At 41.5% G+C, this 23,748-nt stretch overlaps 1 protein-coding gene across 6 annotated transcripts in view; it reads left to right on the top strand.

The window, feature by feature from the left end:
* Positions 1-18,053: 18,053 nt before the first annotated feature.
* Positions 18,054-23,748, top strand: part of PKIB (cAMP-dependent protein kinase inhibitor beta) — a 54,077-nt gene continuing 48,382 nt past the window's right edge. The window contains exons 1-2 of one of the 6 annotated variants that reach the window (XM_066180491.1): positions 18,054-18,070; positions 18,556-18,653. The gene's annotated coding sequence lies outside the window, so the exon portion shown is untranslated. Of the gene's footprint in view, positions 18,071-18,483; positions 18,654-19,040; positions 19,175-19,308; positions 19,373-19,608; positions 19,731-23,748 lie in introns of those variants that run through there. The other 5 variants (XM_066180493.1, XM_066180495.1, XM_066180490.1 and 2 more) reach the window with 5 other exon arrangements.

The following is a 23,748-nucleotide window of genomic DNA, read 5'->3' as shown; positions in this document are numbered from 1 at the left end:
CAACTGTGATCAGCTCCTTCAGTGAACACCAGATCTGCAGAGAGCCCAGAGTTGCCTTGTGGTGGATCCTAAACAAGGTCACACACGCTTTAATCCTCAGCAGAAAAGCCCTGGTAACCATTTTGTCTCTTGAATTCATGTCCCCGGACCACTGAGAGGAAGGGTGAGCTAGACAGGATACGATTCACTACTAAATAGGCTTATGCTTTTGGCGAGGCATCACACACAAATAGAACATGTAAGGGAATAAAAATGCAAATAAAACATGGCTGTACTGAGGCCTCGCTCATGCCGAACTCGTGCCAAGCATCAGCGTAACATTTGGAGGAAGCGAAGTGTTCAGCCTTCAAAACTGAAGGAGAAAAGCCGGAACGGCTTTTGTTCTCGCAGCATGTACATGGAACTACAGCTGAAGATCCTTTCCCCTAGAGGGCAGTGCAACTTAAGGAATTGAAATCTCTACCTGGAAGCGTTCAAATGGAAAAAGGAAATGTGAAAATGTGGTTTTTATCTGAACAGTGTTAACAGAAAAATACTCTGCAGGGGTGTATTTTCTGGAATGAATCTGTATACACGGTGCGATTCTACATTTCACTTACTTTATGTCATTTTAAAATGAAATAAATAAAAACCCACCTTTTCCCCCCCTTTATCCTCTAAATGAAAAGTAATATTGAAATAATGTCTGTGACAACAGATTAATAATATCCAGGTTTCGATCTCTATTGTGAGAGAGAAGTGGAACACAAAAGAATAAAATTCTTATTTCTGATGGACTGTGCAAGGACTTGTAATAGGGATATCAGAAATTTAATGGAATTCAGAGGCCATATTATTCAAGGACTGACCTAGATAGAAATCTAATAGATTCAAATAGATAGGAATATAGAATGAATGTTCCTCTCTATCTCCCTCTTACAAGTTTGTGGGTTTTGTCATTTTTTTCTTTCTAGCAATACATGTTCATGTAGATCAAAAACAATGCATTGAATTTAAATGGTAAAGCATTATCATGTATGCTTCTAAAATGATGTTTTATCATCCTGAAGAATACATTACTGAGTAGAAACTGAGTAACAGCATTCTGAGTAACAACATTCTTTTTTTTTTCTCTTTTTTTTCTTTTTTTTTTTTTTTGTAAATATATGTGGATTTAATCCTTTACAAAAACATGGATAATCTGAAACTGTTTTATACAGCTACTGTCATGAAGCAAAGAACAAAATATCATCAGATTGTGCAGATTGTTGTCACTCCATTTATGGCAGCAGAAGATTAGATGCAGATTGGGTCAAGATTGTTATTAACATTCCTATTAAGCCCCATGACAGTCATTGCAAGTGAGAGAGGAAAACTAATTTCTACTCTGTTACTGTTACTGTGTGCCTGGAATAAATGCTCTCCAAGGGTAAATTAACAAGACAGTTTCACATTGCTACATAATGCTACATTCTTAATTGGAAAAGACAGAAATATTTGTAATAAAACGAGCGCCCTACAATTTGTATAGCATAGTACGGTTCGGTGTTTCTAAATAATTGGCATTTTGGAGACTGCTGCTAGCACTGTAACAGGGTGTGATGGATGACTTTAAAACCCAATACTGACAACTTTCAGTCTATTCCCATCTTCCCTACTGGTCCAGCCATGAGAAGCTTTGTGTTTGTACCACTTATCCTGGGCATAAGTCTAAAGAAACAAGTGGAATTCATCAAGGAATGATTGATTACCCTTATTTTTCATCAGCCAGCAAGAATTTAGAATTCATCTGTATTCTTCAAAATCACACTCTCTTGTGTATTGGAAGGTTCAGACGGGTGAGATGCCTGAGAGTGCCTGAGGACGCATCACTGGCATTGCATTAGGCAGGCTCCAGTCTCCAGAGGGAGCTCCTCACAGTGGCTTTGCTGAAGGCAGCTTTCAGCGCAGCTTTGGAGGGAGGGTGGTCACGAGTAGTGTCCTCCCAGGTCAGTACTGGGGCCAGTCCTGTTTAATGTCTTCGTCAACAACATGGATAAGGGGATTGAGTAGTCCCTCACTCAGTTTGTAATGACACAGTTGGGTGGGAGTCTCGATCTGGTGGAGGGCAGGAGGGCTCTGCAGAGGGATCTGAACAGGCTGGATCGCTGGGCCAAGTCAATGGGATGAGGTTCAACAAGACAAAGTGTTGGGTCCAACACCTGGGTCACAACCCCACACAGCACTACAGGCTGGGGGAAGAGTGGCTGGAAAACTGCCTGTGGGAAAAGGACCTGGGGATGTTGGTTGACAGTCAGCTGGGCATGAGCCAGTGTGTGCCCAGGTGGCCAGGTTCTGAAGCCAGTTGATTACTGAAGTGAATTGATTTTTTTAAAAATAACCCTTAAAATACATCCATCCATCCATCCATCCATCCATCCATCCATCCATCCATCCAAGCAGCAGGCTGTTGGGGAAAAACTATGTATTTTAAGAGAAGGTTATATCTTTATTTATTTTCAGATATCTGCAGGGATATTATTGGAGCTATACTGATTTACACCAGCTGTTAGTGGTCTGTTTTGTCAATGACCTTTCATTCCTAAAGGCAGTGAACATATATTTCCCTCAATTATGGGTTTTGGCTAAGAATAAACCTTGCCAGTCATGGGTGGTAATACAGAGGTTCTGATCTTCTTAAAAGGTAATGATGAGGAGGAAAAGATGTAGGATTTTACTATTTGGTCCATAAAAGCATTTAGCTGGAACAAGAAAGCAAGAACTTAGGGATCATTCTGCTATTAGGACTGATACTTTGGGCACTGTGGCTAATTTTGAATACATTAATAACACTGGTGAGATCAGATGCAGCTTACCAGCTATTTTGAACAAATTAAAATGTGAACATGTTGAACCACTGGCTGATATTTAACTGTCTGTGTGAGTTGTCCCAGAAAACAGGGAGCAACAAATGTGGTGCCACAAAGGCTCTGGAGGCACCTGTGCAGCTTAGCCCCCTGGGAACACATTCTGCAGAAACCTTATGGCATTCTTTCAAAAAGTTAGTGAATGTATGAATAAGGGTGATTTGGCTTCTGCAGTTGCCCAGATTTCTAAAGAGGGCCTTACACAAGGTCTTCACTAAGACCTTTCAAAGCAACTAATCAGTCACAAAATGACAAAAGAGGCTCCCTTTTCGATTAGTAGCTACTAGCCAGATCCATCAAAGGCTATTAAGCATAATTGTCCAGCTCCAATCTCTATTCAGAAAATCCTTAAAATGGTAATTGCTGAAACTCGAATGACAAAGATATCACCATCTGCTTGTCCTTCAGCTACACTCTGCTGAAGCATTTGCTATTGGTTTTGTTCAGGGTCTTAATGCTGGGCAAGAGGGTACTTACCCTGACCTAGTGCAGCCTTCCTGATATTCTTAGCTAAGTGTCCCACTGTGCTCTGAGTTGTAGCAACCATCTGTAGTTTTCTCTTTTTTAATGATAAAAGGACAGTTCCTTTTGTAGCTTAATACTTTTAGGTAAAAATAGAACAATAATTTTCACATAGAATCATAGAAAGGTTGGGGTTGGAACGGACCTTAAAGATCATCTAGTTCCAAGCCCCCTGCCTTGGGCACGGACACCTTCCAGTACACCAAGTTGCTCAAAGGATCATCCAACCTGGCCCTGGAACTCTTTCAGGGATGGGGTATCCACAGCTTCTCTGGGCAACCTGTTTAGGAGCTTTAACACCTTCTGAGTAAAGAATTTCTTCTTAACATCTAACCTAAAACTGCTGTCTTTCCATTTAAAACCATTGCCCTTTGTCCTGTCTACACATATAAAAAGTCCTTCTCTCTTCTTTTTATAAGCTCCCTTAAAGTATTGAAAGACCTCATTAGGTTTCCCTTCAGCCTTCTCTTCTCTAGGCTGAACAACCCTAGCTCTCTCAGCCTGTCTTTATAGAAGAGGTGCTCCAGCCCTCTGAGCATATTTGTGGGGGGGCAGTGCTGAAATCTGTCATTGCTCTTGTTTTTAGAAGACTTTGGAGAAAAGAACATGGTTGTTGCCAGATAGACGCGAAAAGAAGGACGCTCACAGAGTTAGCATCAGGGCAAAAAAGAAGGAAATTTATTTTGAGATTCTGATTTATATGGTCTTTGGAGTTTGATCAGGGATTGGGGGACGAGGTTAATGCCTCTCTGACCCCACTGGTCAACCTGGAAGTCTATCCATTTGTCCTTCCCCCTGGAAAGGAATGTATTATTTACAAAACATCATTCTTTGTTTATATTACAAGAGTGAGAAAGCTCCAGTAGAAAATGCAAAATATCAGAAGGCTGAAAAATCAGGGCAACACATGGTACCTGCACTTTGCTAAATTGTACCGAGATCCCTCCTCTGCAGAATCCTGGGAGACCATCAGAGGCACAAGTTGACCATAATCCTTCAAACAAAGCGTTGCACTTGTGTGGGGAAGGCAAAGCTGGAATTGGTACAAGTATGGCTCACACAGCCACAAGCACTGGAGGACTGAATATCAAAAGTTTGGATTACACCATGAACTCTGCATCTGTGTAAACTCACTTAAGAGAGAGCAACGCTATTCAAGTCAACATTTGTAAATCCATGCGTTCTGCCTCACTGCTACTTCTTTCCCAGCGCGACCATACATGTGTTGATGGCAGGTTCAGGTGTAGGAGAGAGCAGTCCTGACGCTTAAACAAAGCTGTTAGGTGCAAAGATTTATGTCTGTGTACTAAATGGGCAAATTGCTCTCTCAATCTGTTCAGCTGTCGGTATGATCTCTTGGCAAGCTAAAACAGTTTGCTGCTATTTTTTGGAGTGGAACAAATTGCCTGTGTGCAAATATAGCCTAATAGTAAAACACACTGTGGATATACTGATCAAGGCATTCAAGGAAGTAAATCAGAGTTTATTTTCAGAATACTTTGACTTCCTATGGAACCAGTTTTTAAACAGGGAGAAGAAGAATCCAATGTTTTGATTATTAATTAATGAAATTATTATGTTAATAATGCCTAAATTAATATGTTAACAATTCCTCTGCAGTCCTGTTAACTTCAGCTGAACTGTCGGCTTCTCTGGACCTCCTGCTAGCAGACCACTCAGGCCAATTATGCCTAACTTGGAGTCCCTATTTCCAAAAAATAAAAACCTTGAAAGAATGTTTAGAGCCAAAATTCTCTTTTCAACGGTTGCTTATTTATGATGATGGACAGCTTACTTATTTTGCAGAAACCAGAGTTAAACTGTTTAATACCATGAAAGAAAAAAACACATACTGGTCAACAAAAACATACTTCTGCCATTTTTCTTCTCTGGCTTTACAGGTTGGTTTCTGGAACAAAGATTTTTCACTGCTAAATCTGTATTTCATAGTTCATGGTGTTCTTCACTGGAATGGTAGTATTGGAGCAATCACTTTGTAGCAATGATGGAAAAGCCATTGGCTAGAGGAAGCATTCTGAAGCATTGGAATTTCTGTGACTGCTTTAATATGCTCAGCACCGATTTTCTCTCTGTGCCGGTGGGATTACCCAAGCACAGCAAGGTTTTGTTGCACACATCTGGTTCAGTACACTGCATGTGGAAGCTCGTTATGAGAAACACAGGACTCTCAGTAATTTTTTATTTAATAAAGACTTTCTGCCAGTTCCTCTTTGCATTTTCTTTTGTCATATCACAAGCAGCCATACTGTTCAAACACCTACCCTGACATGAACCTTCCACATGCTGAACTAGATTAACTCCTATTTTGACTTTAGGGTTTAAGCCAAGACAGAAACTGCCTATCTCCTTGCAGCAAACTTATTTCAGGTGGGCATGCTAGGTCTAGTAAAAAAGGCAATGAGATTTTCTTCCAGCTCTGAGCAGTGAACCAGAGCTTGATAAAAATGATCATGCCTACCCACTTGAAAGCAAGGTAAGAAGAGCCAGCTCCAAACTACTCAATAACAGAGGCAGACTTCAATTTCAGTGCTCCAAGAAAAAGAATTAAATAGAATTTGTCTTCTTTCTGGAGTGGTAAAATCTGTGACAGCAGTGTGTCAAGTGAGGCAGATGATGTAACAGGTCTGAAGGAGGTCAGGTACAGTTTTAGGACAGTGAGGATGGTGAAAGAGAAAGGGCCAAGTGTACTGGTCCAGGTGGTGCTGGATTAAAGGTGTCCATCAATTTGGGTAAATTACAGGCCCAGGGATGCTCTCATCTGTCTCTTGCAATATACCAAATAGAAAGCTTTCCCAATGCTTTCTTAAAGCATGACGTACCTGAGATAAACGTCTGGTTCCCCAAGCTCCCCTACCCTATGTGGTCAGTGAGCAGATGATGGTTAGCCCACTGATATTTTTCTTATTGATTTAAAGATGGAGATTTAGGAGAGAAGGCTTTGGACTCTTGGTGACTGGACCCCAAATTTCAGGACTGGAGACATGTTTCAGGAGGCAGATAATCTCTTTCCTGCCTGTATATCCTAACCCAGATGATGGAGAATGAAAGTGGAGAGCTGCCTACGAGGGCATGATCAGTTGGAGTGAATCATGGAATGGTGTGAGTTGGAAGAGACCTTAAATATCCTCTAGTTGCAACCTCCCTGCCATGGACAGGGATACGTTTCAGTAGACCAGATTACTCAGAGCTCCATCTAGCCTAGCCTTGAACACTTCCAGGGATGGGATGAATCTGGCCTTGCACATCCAAGGAGGCACAGTCTGGTGTCCCAGTGTGTAAGGTAGTTTGGGCCTATAAATATGCAGCATATCTTTGCATATAAAACACAGACATTAATGCAGAAGAAATACATTGAAACCATCATGAATATTTTCCATTATACCATGCCTCTAAATTGAATTTATAGTGTTGTGTTTTTATCCTTGTCAGCTTTGCTAGCAACAGATGCTGTCCTGAGCCCCAGGTAACATTCCTAGCATTCCATTTAGTAGCAGGTATTTTCATATGCAACAGTATAAATGCTGGAACTCATGTTTGTACAAGTCTTTATGCACATTTCTTAAAGAAAGCACAACACATAGTCAAGCTGGGGCGGCTGGCACCATTTTGTGGATCACTCTGTCATTCTCGTGTCAAGACTCAATATGCCATTAACAGAAAAAGTGGAGTTTTTAAAGATGACTGCAGGAAAGGAAAAACATCAGGCCCAGAAACTTTCATGCTCCAGGGAATGAAGAAAAGGGAGCAAACCATAGATCCATTGTACGCCTACGCTGGCACATCTGTGACCATCTCATGGGGATTTTGTGGAAGGGAGTCTTAAGGCAGCAACGCCTCCTCAGTTTGCACTGTGTGATCTAGGAGAGAAAGAAAACCTAGATGAAATAGGAATATAATGAATTTGAAGGAGAACTGTCTGCAACAAAAATGTCCATTGGAACAACCAAGTCTAAGATAGTTTCACCTTCAAACTGTTTATGTTTGGTACCATATATTTTACTTTTTTGCTCCTGGTATCTGTCACATTACCTGGTTATCCAGTTAATGCTTAAGAGCAAAATATTTAAGAGGTTCATTCACATTTAAACATCCTTAGAAGCACCTTAAAATGGAGAAAAATCCTATGGAAGTTATATCTTGCCATCAGGGTTTAGGTTCTTTGGAATAAGATGTTGTCATATTTTTGCTTTGGATGTGGGGCTGTACTTTAATAGGTGCTAATTAAAACTAAAGTTTGGAAAATTATTCTTTTTCACTGAGTTTCAGTGTTTCAATGAAAAGCATTTTTTCCTTTTCTTATTTTCACATTGTGATTCCAGGCATTATTCTGTCATGATCAAGTTGTATTGTTCTAAATTAACTAAACTAAAAAAAACCCCAAAACACCCCCCACACACACACACAAACTGCAAAAGAAAGTGTCAGGTTTTCCGATTGAGAAACACCTTTTTTTGCTGCATATTTCACATCTGTAGTGGAGCAGAGGAAATTCTCTGTTCTCTTGCATGAAACCAAACCAGAAAAAACGTAGGTCAGTATTTAGCACTTTCCATGTTGCAAGAACCACATTGTCAGTCCGCTGTATGAAGACTTAATTATAGTAGCAGCTCTATTAAATTTAAAAGCGCATTCAAGTGAGTAAACATTGCATGAAGTCTAAACAATATAGCAAATGAACTTTTCAGTGACAGCCCCTCAAATAATTTGATTTCTTAATGTAGATGACCAGCCATCTCTGCACATTGTAAACTATCTCATGGTATGTCTACAAATTTGAAAAGGAAATAATATTTTCTAGTGGACAATTAGAGGAAGCATGTCTTTCAGGGATTATGGAAGTGAAAAAAACCCTCAGGCTGTGTGTCCCCTACAAAGTGATGATTTGAAACTTTTGCATTCCACAGTAACCAAGCCCTTTACTGTTGCTAAATTATTGTGGCAGGAAGGAACTTCATTGTACGTTTGAGTTACGGAAAGGCCACATGCACCCTTTCTGTAGTCACCAGACTTTTGTGTGAGTCATTACAGCTGTTCTCAGCAGCATGGAGAGTCTGTGAACAGAGGTACTGCCCTGACAGCCTAATAATGTATGAATAAACTGGAGATAGGCACGTTCAGTGGCTCTGGATAAGGACAAAATTTCTAATTGGCAGCACCTGATCACATCCAACTTTTATTTGAATATGATTTCTTCTTGAAACTGTTTTGATAGTTTTCATTGGACAGTTCACACTTTAATTACCACCAAGGGAGACATATTTCAGTTCTGCTTTCTAAAACTTCATCTCTCTCCCCAACCCTTTGCTGACATTTTTTTCTGTTGGATAGACTCTTGTTCAAACTGCCTGCCTCAGAACTGATCAAATCTCAGGTATTTCCATCTTTAATCTCTTTCCATACAGACTCATTACCTGGTATGATATTCTGGACCTCCAAATCCATCATTCTCTTAAAGATCTTAAAGATTTTCTGATTCATTTATATTCCCATCTTACAAAAGCCTGGACAGTCTTATACAACATTATTTAAGAGGGTCAGTCTGTATCTTCAAATCCATTGTCTATGGCCTAGACATGTTCACTTCCTGAGACTAATAAACGCAAAGTTAAGAACTTCAGTCTTCAAGGCTGCTTAAATTTGAGATTAATTTTGTGACTAGGTGATTACTTTTTTTTTGAGAAAATGTCTTTTTGAAACACAGACCATTTAATGAGGGAGCAAGAATTAGACTGTAGGTGATCAGTCACACTGCTTGACATCTGAATTATAGAGATTAATTCTCCAGTAATGTTGGTGAGGCTCTTCTGAGAAACTTCTGAAAGAAATTAATTCACTGAGTCACTGAAGGTTCCTGAATGGTGAATACACAGAAACAGTCTGTTTTGTAAAGCTAACTTGATGCACTCCAAAAAGCTGATTCATTCTGAGAGGTTCTTTCATGAAACATATTCTCTTGTCCTTTTTTTTTTTTTTTTTTTTTTTTTAAGACAAAAAGTCCTTTCACCCCTCTTGAGAACTGATTTTTTTTTCTGCTTTTCAGTATCCACGTGCTCTCTCCCTGGAGACTTCTCTCAGCCAGCCATGAAATCAGTACCTCCCAGGAAGACACAATGCAAGCTTATTACTGCTTACATCATTCTTGACATAATGATCCCTACATCTCAAGTGGAAACTCACATTCAAGTCCACTCTATTGTCTGATTTATTTTAGTCCAAATTACTTGCATTTAGTGTCTTTTATGTCTGGAACTTTTTAGTCCAGATTACTCAGATACTAAATTTAAATGACAGCTAACACCAGATTAATAGATAGTGATGTACTTTGATGCCTGTAATATCACTTGTCCAATCACCTTGTGATGACATGCAGATAATTCTCCCCAATGCTGTTGCTCTTGTCTTTTGTCTTGTCTGTCTACTGATTTATGTTTCATTTGTCACTGACACATCTTGGTGCTTGTTTGCTCTTCCAGCTGTTGCAGCCACTGAGAGTCCTGTTTATGTCCTTTGAAAAGCTCCAGCTCCTTTACACACTGCTTACTAAAGAAGGCTCTCAACAAAAGTCTTAGGAACAACCTGGCTTTTTCAAGATGACCAAGCTAAGCTGGGTACCTTAACACGCCACGTGTTTAGCTGGGACTGCCATCTGAAAAGAGCAGTTCTCCTAAGCCAGTTCCCAGAGCTGGGAACTTATAGCTGAAAGAGAAGTTATAATTTCCTTTACTTGAAAACAAGTAATTTTAAAAAAAGAGTAAGAATTGAGACAATAATATTGCAAAACACTTACAGAAGTATCAAGTACTTTATAAATAGCATTAGAAGACCTCAGAGATGCCACTGCAGCCCGTATATCCATGACATAAACAAATGAACAAGAGGAATGCTGTGAAGCTGGCCTTTGTAGACTGTGAAAACTGGAGATTATTCTTCATATTCAACTATTTCTCTCTCTCTCTCTCTCTCTCCCTCTCTCTCTCTCTTTTGTTTTTTTTTTCTTTCTTTTTTCCCCCCTCAGTTTACTGCCTTTTTAGCACTTTTCCCCAGTAACTACAGCTTATTCTGGACATCTGACAAGCCTGCTCCTGGTCGGACAATTTCCCAACATTTCTACCTGGGACTGGTTCGCCATCCTGTATAATCCTTTCTACCTGCTATGGTGTGCAGAGGGTAGATAGCTCAGAAAAAGTGAAAATGTTCAGCTCAGGAATTCATGCACTTTCTCACATTACTGCAGCAGCCAGTATTAGGAGCTCTGAGAGTCTGAACTGACCTAAGTTGTAAAGAAACATCTTGCAGACAGCCACATGAGTAAATGTCTTCTAACTTCCTTGTACTTTTCTAATAGAACAAGGAAGAAATTAATACAAAGATAAATGAATAAAGAACTGGTGCACTTGGTCCAGAATTCAATACCACAGAGTTCAGGAACTGTGTGAATCTTCCAACCGAACTAACTTGCTAAGTAATTTCTGTCACCAGAGGTTCAGGGGTCACGGAGTAGACAAGACAAAATCATGAACATCAGAGCCTGTTAAGAAACTGTTTCACAAAACAAGAGCAATTTTCATCGTTTTTTTCACTGCTATAAAGCCAACAGTGCAATTTTCCAGTGCCTGCATTGCACCTTTTCTGTGCCTCATGCTGCAAAACTCAACTATTATGACACAGATAATGGCCTGGCAACCTTTCTACACTGCTTGAGTTGCAGTTTTCTGCACTGCTTCAGTTGCACTAGGAACTTGGAGCTGTGGGACATTCTCTTTAAATGCCAATGCATAAACTGGAAATCACCCCAGCAAAAGACCACGTCTGAACTCACTCCAGCTGGTGACACACAGCTCTGCCAAGTCAGCCCAGGTCCTCACCCACACAATTAAGCACTTTTTGATAGTTGGAGTGGAACATAGCTTGGTGGAGACCATGCTTTCATGATAATCCTCTGGCAATATTCACTAGTGCCTGTGGCCCACCCTCTGCTCCTTTTGCTGCTCCTGGATCTAGCATGAGCCCACAGCCATTTGTGGGAGATGATGCACCTTTTCATGGAGCTAAAAGTGACCATCTGTGAAGTAGGCAGAAGAAATCCTTAATTCAGTGTTGTTGCCAGCACACTCATATAATGAAAGCACAGTTTCAGCTGCCTGTCTTTCTGTTGTAACATTGCAATTATACATGTCAGGCCTGGAGGATGTTTCACAGAGCCCTGGAAAGGCTCATGAACACCTCCACTTTGGGTCTTCTGAGCCTCTGTGTGATGCTGCTTCTCTTCAGAAACCCACTCAGTCACATTTAACACCCTACCTTGCCTTTTTTGCCTTTCAGGGAATGCACTTAGAGCTCTGTTGCTTTGGTTCATTACTTCAAACAAAATCTTTGTCTAATTATTGACCTGAAAAAGAGATGTTTCTTCCCCAGCTCAGTCAAACAGAAATATAGACTGGGGAATGACTGCAAGCACATTGCATTTCTGTTTTTTTTAATATCACCTATTTTTATTTCATATTTTCACTCAAGTTAGCTGGCACTGTGTAAATTAGGCTGTTGATTTCAGAGGCATTCCTTCACTTAGTGTGATGCTTTGTGAAATTGTCAGTTAAGCATTAATCATCACTTAGCCTGTCATTTTGTCTGTGTCTGACATATATTAAACTGTACCTCAGGATACACACATCTGGCTGCGACAGTCATTTGTTAATAGAATGTGACTTTTAATGAACTTTTCACCCAGCAGACTATTCCAGGGATTTATCAACAACTGTATTTGATACGAGTGTTTCTATAATTTTTGGAAGTGACTATCAAACAATAGTGTCATGATTTCATGGCAGTTGCTGCAGCACACAGAGTTGCATGTCCTGCCCGTTAATCCCCACAGGCATCACCAAAATTATGTCTGACTTTGTAAATGCAGGTTCCTAATGGCAAGTGCTTTACAGCCACTCTCAAATGTATCTCCTGAACACAGCCATGCCTCACAGCAGCCTTCTCAGCGAGGAGCCTGCTCAGTGGCAGTTTCATCAACCAGACTGGGCTTCCTTCTTCTCCATCTTTTGACAAGGATGCTGTCAATGGCATGGTGCATGAGCTGTTGGTGAGGCTGCCCGTGTGCCTGTGTTCCCCATGGCAGTGACTTGGGAGCAGCTCACTTTCCCTTGGAAACCAGAAATGGCCTTCAAAGGCTAGCACAAATTTTTCATACAAAAGAAGTGAGCATGACCAAAATGGTAGGACACCAATCCACTGTGTGTATATTTGGGATACAAAAAAACAACTTTATAGTGGGAAAAACCCTCTCCTTATTCTTTTGGTTCTGTTTATAATAGGGATTTGTTTGTAACAACTAGCCCAAGAGATGCTTCTTTCTTTATCTCAATTTCTGATTGCCATTGTGTATATTTCTTTGGAAGGACTGGAGATCAAACACAGAACAGGATGAGGGAAGCTTTGGAAATTAGCTATGTATACAGAGACTTGGCAAAAGCATTAACAGATGCAAAAGAAAACTAAAAAAAAAAGAGAAAGAAAATAATCTAAATGAAGGCAAAACACAATATGAATATGAAAAAAGAACAGTTTGGAAATGGAAATACAGCATACTTGGAATTAACGTAGACACTTTCTAGGCCTGGCATGATTCATGCAGTGCCAACAGGCTGTAAAGTTTGCATCAGTATCTATGTTTCAATACAATTTTGTAACCAGGCTATTTAAATCCTCTAAGGCTTTTATGAATTCATGTGCAAGCCTGGACATGAGGAGGGGCAGGAAGCAGGAACTGGATATCTGCAAGGCACATCTCACATGCAACCTGTCAGGGCCAACTCCAGGCTGACAAAGCAGCATCTCTGTTCAAACCCTGGCTTTGTCATTCTGGTACAAACACACATTGCAGCTGCAGATCCTCTGGGCAATGTAATCTCCTCCGTTCCCCTCAGAGTGCTTTAACTCAATGTGCATTTAGAGCTGTCAGTTCTGTTTGAGGTGGCAGCAAGACATGATGCTCAATGCTGTATCACAGCCGACAGGATGTCTGTGTGTGGACGTTTCCATGTATTTGGATGCATGCATGTAATCAATCTCATGAATCAGAGGCTTGATTTTTGCCTCACAGTTGCTTTCAGCTTCTGGGGAGTTCCCTCTTGCTTTGTGCTAATTCAGAGGCCAGTTGCTGGAGGCCAGCTTGTCGGAGGCCCTGTCCAGCTTTTGATCAATGTGAGGGTGTGATGGCAACAAGAACAAGATGCTGTCATTTAGAGTAATTGTGCTATGCAAACTAGGGGGGTCTCCATGCAGTGCTCATGCTGCAGATATTTTAATGCAAATATTGGTAAATAAGTATACAAAAAACCTATTCTTAGTATACTTAGTCACCTTTCCCAAATAACAATCTCTCTGAGAAAATTTCTGAATGTCTCCAGAGTCTGAGCTTTCCTCAAGAAAAGACCACAGGTATTAAAGCTGCAACAAGGTGAGACACAGATGATGCATTTGCTTTTCTGTTTCTGTACCCTATTATAGGCCTTGTTGGTATGGGTCATTTATTAGAGGCCTCATATATATAAAGAACTGGGAATCTCAATTTTTGTGTTTAATTGCACCTGATAAATATTTCTCCCGTAATTTGCGTTTTTTACCCATTTGTGATTTTTTTTCTACTTTATTCTCTGATCATATGGGCAAAGTGTTGTTTAATAATGTGTGGCATAGAACAGGTGCTTCTTTTTATTTGTTTCTAACACACTGCCTAAAGATTTCATTTAGTGACTCTTTTCTTGTAGTGTAAGACAGAAATTGAATCTGGATGACTTTCTTTAATATCCTGTGATGGTTCTTTAAATAGTTATTAATCCTTTTAAACTCAAGGCAGTTGGGACTCCTTATAAAGGTCTTCACAGTTCTTACCAGAAAGACCTAGACAGAAGTATAAATGGAATTTAAGAGTCTATATAAAGTGGATCATTTACATATGAAGGAGCTTGATGAAGCCTCCAGGAGATAGGAAGAGGAGCAGCTTCCTCATAAGAATTATACAATAGAATCATACAATAGGATCACAGAATCCTTTAGGTTGGACAAGACCTTTGAGATCATTGAGTCAGCCATTAACCCAGCCCTGCCAAGTGCACCACTAAACCGTGACCCCAAGCATCACATCTGCACATCTTTTAAACACCTCCAAGGAATGGGGACACAGCCACATCCCTGGGCAGCTTCTTCCAATGCTGAATGACCCTTTTGGAGAAGGAACTTTTCCTGATATCCAGTCTAAATCTCCCTGGTGCAGCTTGAGACCATTTCCTCTGACCCTACTGCTTGTTACCTGGGAGAACAGACCAAACTCCACCTGACTACACCCTCCTTTCATGTAGTTGTAGAAAGTGATAAGAGCCCCCTCTAGAGCCTCCCTTTCTCCAAGCTAAACAACTCCAGCTCCCTCAGCTTTTCCTCACAGGACTTGTGTTCCAGATCTTTACCTGCTCCATTGCCCTTCTCTGGACAAGCTCCAGCACCTCAATGTCTTTCTTGTAGTAAGGGGCCCAAAACTGAACACAGAATTTTAGGTGTGGCTTCACCAGTGCTGAGTACAGAGAGACAATCACTGCCCTGGTGCTGCTGGCCACACTATTGCTGATACAGGCCAGGATGGTATTAGTTCAGAGTTATTCATATGCAAAGTGATACTATTTTTTAGGTTATTTTTAAGAGGATTGTCTCAAATACAAATAACCTCTGGAGCCCTTCTCAAGATTTTGTATCTGTCTATTTTGCTGAGTTCAAAAAGTATTTGAATGGCAAATTTACCTCAAACTTAGTGGGACAGTTGTTCAATGACCTCTCAAGATACTCCCAGGTGAATAGGACTCAGGCAAGCTGATTTTATTATCCTTTTTACTTACATGAGCTTTTTGTTTCTTCTTCCAACCATTCAATATAACTCTGCAGACCTGATTATCGTAAAGAAAGTGGATAGATATGAACATCTCCAAGCTCTTTGGTAGAGAACACTGCAGAGAAAGAGTTGCATTAGTATCTCTTTCATGGCCTTTTGTGATCCTCCAACTCCTTAGTAATCCCTCAGCTCTGCAGAACTTCCTGGTTCTTGTGGTCTAGGGTTTTATGAATAACTTTTATACTTGCCTATAGCAAGTTGTTCTACAAAGTTTTCATTTCTATTTTTAAGCCTATTTTTTTTAGGTTTAGGATCTGTGTAAGCTCCCTTGTTTGCACATAACTTCTGCTTCTGGAAAAATGTCTTTTACCTTCAGATAAAATCTCCTCTATTTAGCTTTGTCATCTTATTTATCTAAGATTTTTTTTTCCCAAGGAATATTCATTTATTTTACACCTCTTAAGTTGATGCTTTTAAGGAGTCCAAAATATCAGCTTTCTAAAATCAGTGCTCTAGCAGAAGGGAGAGAGTTCAGAAGCCTTTACTGTGACAAGATTCTTTCTCCAGCTTAAAAGGTACCCTCAGCCTCTGATACATCACTATATCCAGTACCATGGCTGCTCAGATCCTATGAAAACCCAACTCAGCAAAGCTCAAATACCAGGGAAAGGCCACTGGCAGGACCTTTTCTCCATGGCCCATCCAGTGAGGTGGCCGATGGAGAAGGATGGTGCTCCTGCAACTCCCCACTGCTCCCCAGGTGTAATCCACTTCCCCTCCTGGCTATTCTGCCAATGCCTGCTGCAGAGAGCAAAACAGTCATAAAAGTCTGAATTTTGGGTTTGCTTCATTTTTACTTTATTTATGTCCTGTTTATCTTTAAAAATTTAGATGCCAAGTGGAACATGGAACATGGTCACAGGACTACCAAGCATCTGGACCACTGACTTTGTTCCCTGTCTCCTGGGAACAGTAAACCATAATCTTCTTCATAGAATTTGCAACTGGAATTCAAAAACAGTTGTCTACACTATTTTCCTCACTGGTTTGTTTCCTCTGATAGCAATTGATTCAATTAGAGGTGTCTTTGGGAATCTGAAACTCTCAACAATAAGTACAATATAATATAAAGAAAGACTGGTTTGGCATAAATATTATTAAAGTATGTTAGGATTTTTTCCTAATCCTCCAGATATTTAAAAATATAAGAACTGCACAGGGCTACAATAAGAAAAGTTTCCCAGCAAGACTTACAAATACAAAATTTCTTTTTCAAGTGACATTGATTTTGCTACAAGAAAGGAGAAAATAAAATAAATAAATAGCAGTTGATTAATTTTTTTACTAAAGAAATTAAAGAGAAACTCAGTTGTGGCTCTAAGTAGGGAAGCTCCACATTTCTGACAAGGCATGCTCACAGCAGAAAATAAATTGATCCCAGCTGCTTCAAAGCAGCTTTCCACTACTGAACACCACTAAGGTATCTGATTCACTCCTTTGCAAAAAGGATTTTTCTCTCAGTGCCACACTGGAAACACACACATCCCTGAAGAACTCATTGTCATGGAGTAATCATCTCCCTCCACAGGCATCAGTGGTTCCTCCAGGCATTTGTGCTGGATCTGATTCAGAGCAGGTGTCTGAAGTGCTCCACTCCAAACCCCACACATGAAATCCCACCTGCACACAGCATATGCCAGCTGCATCAGGAAAGGTGAGGAGCATCTCCTGCTACCTCAGAACTTCTACAACTGCCTCAGCCTGAAGGAATCCACAGGTTGGATTTTCCCTCAGAAGACATACAAGTGGGCGAGAAGGATGTTAAGGCCTTCACGTTGCCAAGTTGGGTGCAGGGCAGGACCTTGGCACTAATACCTGTGTATCCTCCTTAGCTCATGTGTTCTCACACAAACAAAGCTCTGAAAGTGACCAGCACACTGAATTTCAGTTTCTGCTGGAAAAAGGAGCTGCTGAATGGAAATCTATAGTACAAATACTGTCTTTGTGAGAGAGTAACTGCAGGATCATTCTTCTGAAGAAACCTTCCTCATAACCTGGAAAAGGAAAGACACCTACCAGTTATTTTTGTCATTAAGCTAAAACTAGATATTGTAAGAGAGTTTTTTGAGAAATCAAGCCATCTGCCCAAATAATGAAATAAATGGCAAAGAGAATAATCATTAAAGGAGATACAGCAAATTATTTTCTAAGAAAAATATTTTAGAGGGAGTATTGGCAGGACGCCAAAGTATAGCTCTTGTACTTTAAGACGACATTTGGAAAGCTCTAATAAAAATGCAACATAATCAACCAATTCTAAGTCACCACCTGAGTTATTTGGTGTTTAAAGTTCCCACTGTAAATAGGATTACTTTAACAACATGGCTTAAATTATGTTAAAAATAGATCCTAAGTATTCTAGGTCATGCCAAAAATATGTAAGAAGTAAAACCAAGGGATTTTAGGTTCATGAAAGCCAATCTCATTTTCAAAATGGAATAGAATTCTAATCCTCTGTTTTTATTTGTTATCATAAATAAATATGATAAAAAAGCTTGACATGGTTTGTAGTGTAAACACTGAAAAACACAGGTAAGATATCCATCTTTGCCAGAATTTGTCCAGTTCTCAGTATATAAATAGAAAGTTTCTGAGTTTAAATGGAAAATCTCTATGCAGGTTTCCCTTTCATTTGGCTCTGACTGGATCTAGGGAAACAGCTGGATGAAGTCTCATATATATATATATGCATGTATGTATATGTATATAGAAAGATTGTAGTGTGATTTTCAAAACAGCTTAAAGTGATTTCAAAATAGATACTCTAGAGTCCTTTTGGTACAATTGAAAACCAAAACCAACAAATTTATGCTATGCTCAAAATGTCTAGATATTTTAAAAAAAAACTTTCAAACTCAGTTTGGTATAATGTGGTAGAACATACCTGAAGATGTTAATTTTGTGTTTGCACTAACCACAGTCTTTAAGATAGAGAAGTTGCGGCATTCTTCACCGTTTTAAGCTGGAAACGGCAAAGACTGCTGATTTCAGATCAAGGTTTTTCCAAACTCCTGCATGAAGGCATGTCCCAGAGGCCAGCAGCCTTGACAGAGGCGTGCAGCTGCACCACGGCCTCTCCCTGTGCGACGTAACGAGGCTCGGAGCCAAAAAGGGTCACATATGGCTACATCCAGGTGCCAACTTTTTGTCACACGCTCTCTTGCTTGCGTCGGGCAGGAGTGGGAGGATGTCCTGTGTTATTTTGCTGGTGGAGTTTGAGAGACTGCAGCCAAAAAAAGGAGAAAGAAAAGGGAGTAAAGTCAGCAAGGCTCCAGGTAAGAGCTATTTTCCCTATTGTATTTAGGGCACCGGGACCTGCTTTCCCCCCCGACATCACTTTGCAGCGGGACAGCTCTGTGCGCTGTGAGGGCCACGGGGGACAGGGACCCTCGGCAGGTGCGTCCCTCCGCGCTTGCTGCATGGGAGGGGGTGGCCCAGCCAGGTCCCCTCTCCCAGCCGCGGCGGCAGCCTGAGCCAGCCCGCCATCGGTAATTTGGGAAATGATGCCCCACGCCCGCCACCTCCAGGCCTGGCAGCCCTTGGGGCTCGGCCCCCCCGCGCCGCTCCCGCCGGGACGGGCTGCGGGGACGGGCTCGCCGAGGGGGCGGGCACGGCATCCCGCCGCCTCCCGGCACGGCATCCCGGCACGGCATCCCGCGGCTCCCGGCACGGCATCCCGGCACGGCATCCCGCGGCTCCCGGCACGGCATCCCGGCACGGCATCCCGCGGCTCCCGGCACGGCATCCCGCGGCTCCCGGCGCAGCGCCATCCGAGGGCAGGGACCTCCGGCGCCGGGTGAGGGCGGCGGCGGGCGGGGGAAGCCGGGGCCGGGCGGGGGGCGAGAGGCGCGGGTGCCGTCCCGCTCCGCCCGGGCCGTGGCCGCCCGGGCCGGCTGCCGGCAGGGAGCATCCCGCAGGAGCGGCGGGGTGGCGGGAGGGGCCGCCAGTCCTGCGCCCGCAAACCGGAGCGATCCCGGCGAGGCGGAGTGCCCAGGTACCGTGCGCGTCCCTCACGGCCCCGGGCATCGAAGGGAACGGGGAGAAGTTTGGAGCAGAGGGCGGGCGGCCCGGCAGCTCCGGGTGAAGCTGCTGCGGAGGGTGGTCCTGGGGACGTGATGTCCCGTGCCCGACCACCGTGTCCCAGGCGTTCTTCGGGATAGGTCACGGGTGATCTGCCTGTGCCTCCCTGCCCTGGGTGCTTCCGGACTAACCAGGTTTAATGTTTCTTAGCGCCAGGTATTATTAACCTTTAGGGGAAGCCGCTAATCGGTGTCATACATAGGCTGCCTCTCATCGGCAAGGAAACTGAAAGGACTTTTTCTCCGGCAGAAAAGCAATCAGAAGTGCACCAGGTGCGATTTTTAAGCACGTCTCCTTCCTGGAATTATGTTTATATGGTCAAATTAATCAGTGGTGACAACACGAAGGCTAGAGAGTAATTTACTGCTTAAGGATATTACAACACATATTTTAAACATAACGGTTTTGCATGAAGTCCATAATTTAAGTTGCACGGACAAGATAATGAACAATTAACATGCAGTTTGACAATGCAAAATATATGCCTAGAAAACCAGTTAAAATACATCCCTGACTTCAGCTTTCTGTGTTTGCAAGGAATGTCCCTGTACTTAGATCGTGCATCAGGCAGGATTTTTTTTCTTTCTGATTGCCACACAGAACGTTGGCAGTAAGAGAATTGTTTCTTAATCCAGTTATAAATGATGCTTCTCAGCATTTGTTGAAGTTTTGTGAGCTCTGCAGAGCACACAAGTGTTTTTAGCAAACAGAGAAGTAAAAGACTGAAAATTCCTGAAGCAATAGATAAAATTACTGTCTACCTTTGGGGGCATTGTGGTTAAGACTGGTTAATGTGGAAATATATATGGCATTTTGACTTACACAGTATAACTTCATCACCTTCTGTATCTAGGAAAGAAAACATTTCTTGATGAAAAATTTGATCAAACAGAGACCTTAAAAACAGCTGAAGGAAAGACAATGAATCTTTGTTTACCTTTTCTGACTGAAGAAGTCATGGGGATGAGAATGGTCTGAGTTATTTTTTTTGTTTCAACTTTTAATATTCTCTTTGAAATTTTGAACTTGAATGTTCATGCCATGATGGTTTTAAAATATTACATTGTGGTTGATAGCAAATACCTATGTAAGATAATTTGAAACTCAACTATAAATATCCACATAACTTCTAAAAGCGCACAGTTAAGTGTACCATTAGAGTGTAGGTTTAGTTCTGTACCTTGGTTTTGTAATATACCCTGTTGGAACCGAGACCAGTCTCCTTTTTTTTTTTTTTTTTTTTTTTTTTTTTTTTTTTTTTTTTTTTTTAAATTAGATGGGTCATGACAGTTACAATTTAAGGCAAAACAGCAAAACACATCAGCATGCCATAAAAATATACATGAACTTCAAAATCATGGCAAATTTAAAAATATTGATGCAAAAATAATAAAAATCATGAAATGCAGAGAGACAGAAACTCAGTCAGGTCATGTTGTTAATCTGTCTGAAAGTGCAGAACTGTTTCCTTGTGTCCATTTACTGGCTGTCCTGTTAACAAATAATATTTTCCATAAGAATACAGATGAGGGTTTTCTGTGAACCTTTCAGAATGTAACTGCTTCCTTCAGTTTCTAAAACCTGAGATGGAAGATCTGTGAGGAATCATTTGTATAGTTATCTCCACCAGCTCAAGATCCTATGTTCCCTGAACTCCTGCTGGCCTTTTTGCTGTACTTTGTTGATTTCTTCTCCTGGAGAAGATGCCTCAGGACCACACTTGGTTCTCTGGGCCGGGCTTCCTCTTGACTGGCTTTTGGGGGGAAAGTGAGGGAAATTAGTGTGTTCTCTCCACTTCTTGATGTCCAAAGAGCCTCCATGCACTGCAGGCGTCTCCCTCCTTCTCTCAAATAGTTCTGTGAGCAGTGGAACAGTTCAGGATTTTGGACTGATTTTTTTGCACTCTATGGCATCCAGACTGGTCGCCCAGACCCATGGGATCACCCCCAGCACTGAAAGGGGAGAATTACAAAAGTAAATCCAAGTGATCTTGTCTGGTAGAAGTATTTAGACAGTCAAACATCTGTGTTAGAATGGATTAAGATTCTGGCATTTGCGTTTTTACCAGGGGATGATCCAGATTTTCATTGCAGCCTTAAGAGTATGGCTTAGCAGAAATCCTAGAAAGTCAGAAATGGTGATCTGTTTGTGAAAAGCTCCCAAATCTGGCTTTCCTCACGTGAAATAATGTCTTCTGTACTTGGCTTAAAAATTCTGGGTTTAGAAGTTTTTCCCTTTTAAGAATGATGTTTGTTATTTCTCCCCTTCTGCCCTGACTATATTAATTTCAGCCTGGTTTCCTAGGGAGATGAAACTGAAACAATAATAATGCGGTCTGACTGATAGCTCCCCTCATTGCCTTGGTGTAATTTTTTTACCCTTGGGGATTAGGTTCTGCCAATATAAACAGAAGAGCAGAGATTTCAAAGTGATGAAATCTTACAAACCTCAAGACTTCTGGTGACCAGGGAGATGAGGGAGATGCAGTTGATGCCCCCACTGAAGGAAGAGCTGTAGCAAGCATTCAACTTAATAGACATCAGAAAATTTCTGTGAGTGCTCTATAGGATGCTGAGCTTTATAACTTCTGCTGCTCAAGGTTTGGTGATTATATTTTTCAATTTCTTTGCTCCGTGGGAGTGCACAGTTGTGGAAATTTTGATCATGCGTTTTCTTCTCCATAGTCCTCTCAAAATAAGCTCAATAGGTCTGAGATGTTTCTGATAATGAATTATGAATACAGACACTGTCATTCCTTGACTTCGTAAGCTGATGTGTCGCTTTCCTTGTCCATAATTTAAATACTTCTTGATACAGGGTTGATAGCCAGTGGTGCAGTGACTTTCTTTGTTATCTTGACGCAGTGCCAACACTTGATTACTGTGGTCACAATAAAATCTAGCTTCTTCCACAGTCAGTTTCTCTCAATTGCTTACAGGTTTTTGATTAGACTTTAATTTGCTTCCTTCTTCCACTTCTGTTTCTTCTGGTTAAGGCCACATCCAAACGTCCTCTTCTGCTTTCTCTGCACAGCAGGAGGCTGTTACACTCTCCTGGTGTTATGAGAAGGATAATGGAGGAGAAATATGAAAAGGTGTTGTGATTTTATCTAGCAAGGCCTTTATGAATACATGTGCTTTTATTGACTTTTAAGTGGTGGTTTTTGTTCGGATTATTTGCTCTGTTGCACAACTGAGGAGCTGTGTTTACGGGTAATTGCCCATTTTCTCCTTCCTTGTCTTGCCAGCATTAATAACATCACAATACTTGTCTGTTTTTTCTCTTTCATTATCCCCCTATAAAATTACTGTTTGTAGGTTTTTCTGAGGTGGTTGAGTTTGGTTGATTTTTTTAAATTTTTTTTTTCCTTTAGAAAGATTTAATAGTGTATTAATTTGATTTGCTAGCTTTTTTTTCTGTTCTAGACATTTTGTCAACTGGCCTTGCTCTCTGGGCATAAATGTACATCTATAAATTAATTTAATTTAGTAAAATTCTCACTGGATAACGTTGATTTCTTTGAAAATATTTTTCTGCATTTACATTGCACAAAGCTCTCCTCTACATCTTTTACAATCATTTATATACATAAAAGCCTTCATTCCCCACTAAAGTCAGAGCACCACCATGCTTGTATAGCAATTACATTTGTTTGATAGTAGCAAGAGGAAGGATGAGCTGCACAGTGATGTCTTTTTTTCTGGGAACAAGCACAAACACTTACGTAGTGTCTTGCCCTGCCTCATCCTCTTGCACTTGGATGGAGCCAAACATCCTTCCCTGCTGCAAGGACCTTGCCTTCTGGCAGCCCCACACGGCTCTCCCTGTGCTCCAGGTAGCTTCCACCTCACACCCTGGGCTGGGTGGCTCCCAGCTGGTGTCAGAGACAGCTCCCACAGCAGTTTCTCACCAGTGGTTGCATCACTCCCAGAAACGTGGGATGTAGCATGGTACGTAGGTGCTACCCAGTCTGCTTCAGTTCAAATGCATCCCAGGGAGGGATCTTAAAACCCTGCCAGTGGAAGTGTTTAACTTGTGCTGTGCTGGAAGATTGGGTAGGACGTGCAAACTTGTGCCCTTACCTTGGCAGGGCAGAGAAGGGCAGTGACATCCTGCAGAGAGGGAGTGTGGCCTCTGCCCAGAGACCAGGGGCTGGGCTGGGGTGGGCTGGGAGCAGGGGTCCTTCACATGGTGTAGCTGTGGCTGAGGCAGCTCATCTGAGTACAGCCTAAAAAACCACTGTCAGCAAAGGGAGGTGATGATTTTACCAGGGTCAGGTTTGCACTGTGC

This window comes from Chamaea fasciata, unplaced genomic scaffold (assembly GCF_029207755.1).
Source record: "Chamaea fasciata isolate MVZ Bird 193981 ecotype frontalis unplaced genomic scaffold, bChaFas1.0.hap1 SCAF_3, whole genome shotgun sequence".
Taxonomy (NCBI): Eukaryota; Metazoa; Chordata; class Aves; order Passeriformes; family Sylviidae; genus Chamaea; species Chamaea fasciata.
Note: the sequence above shows the minus strand (reverse complement) of the source record. Positions and strands in the feature narration are given on the sequence as shown.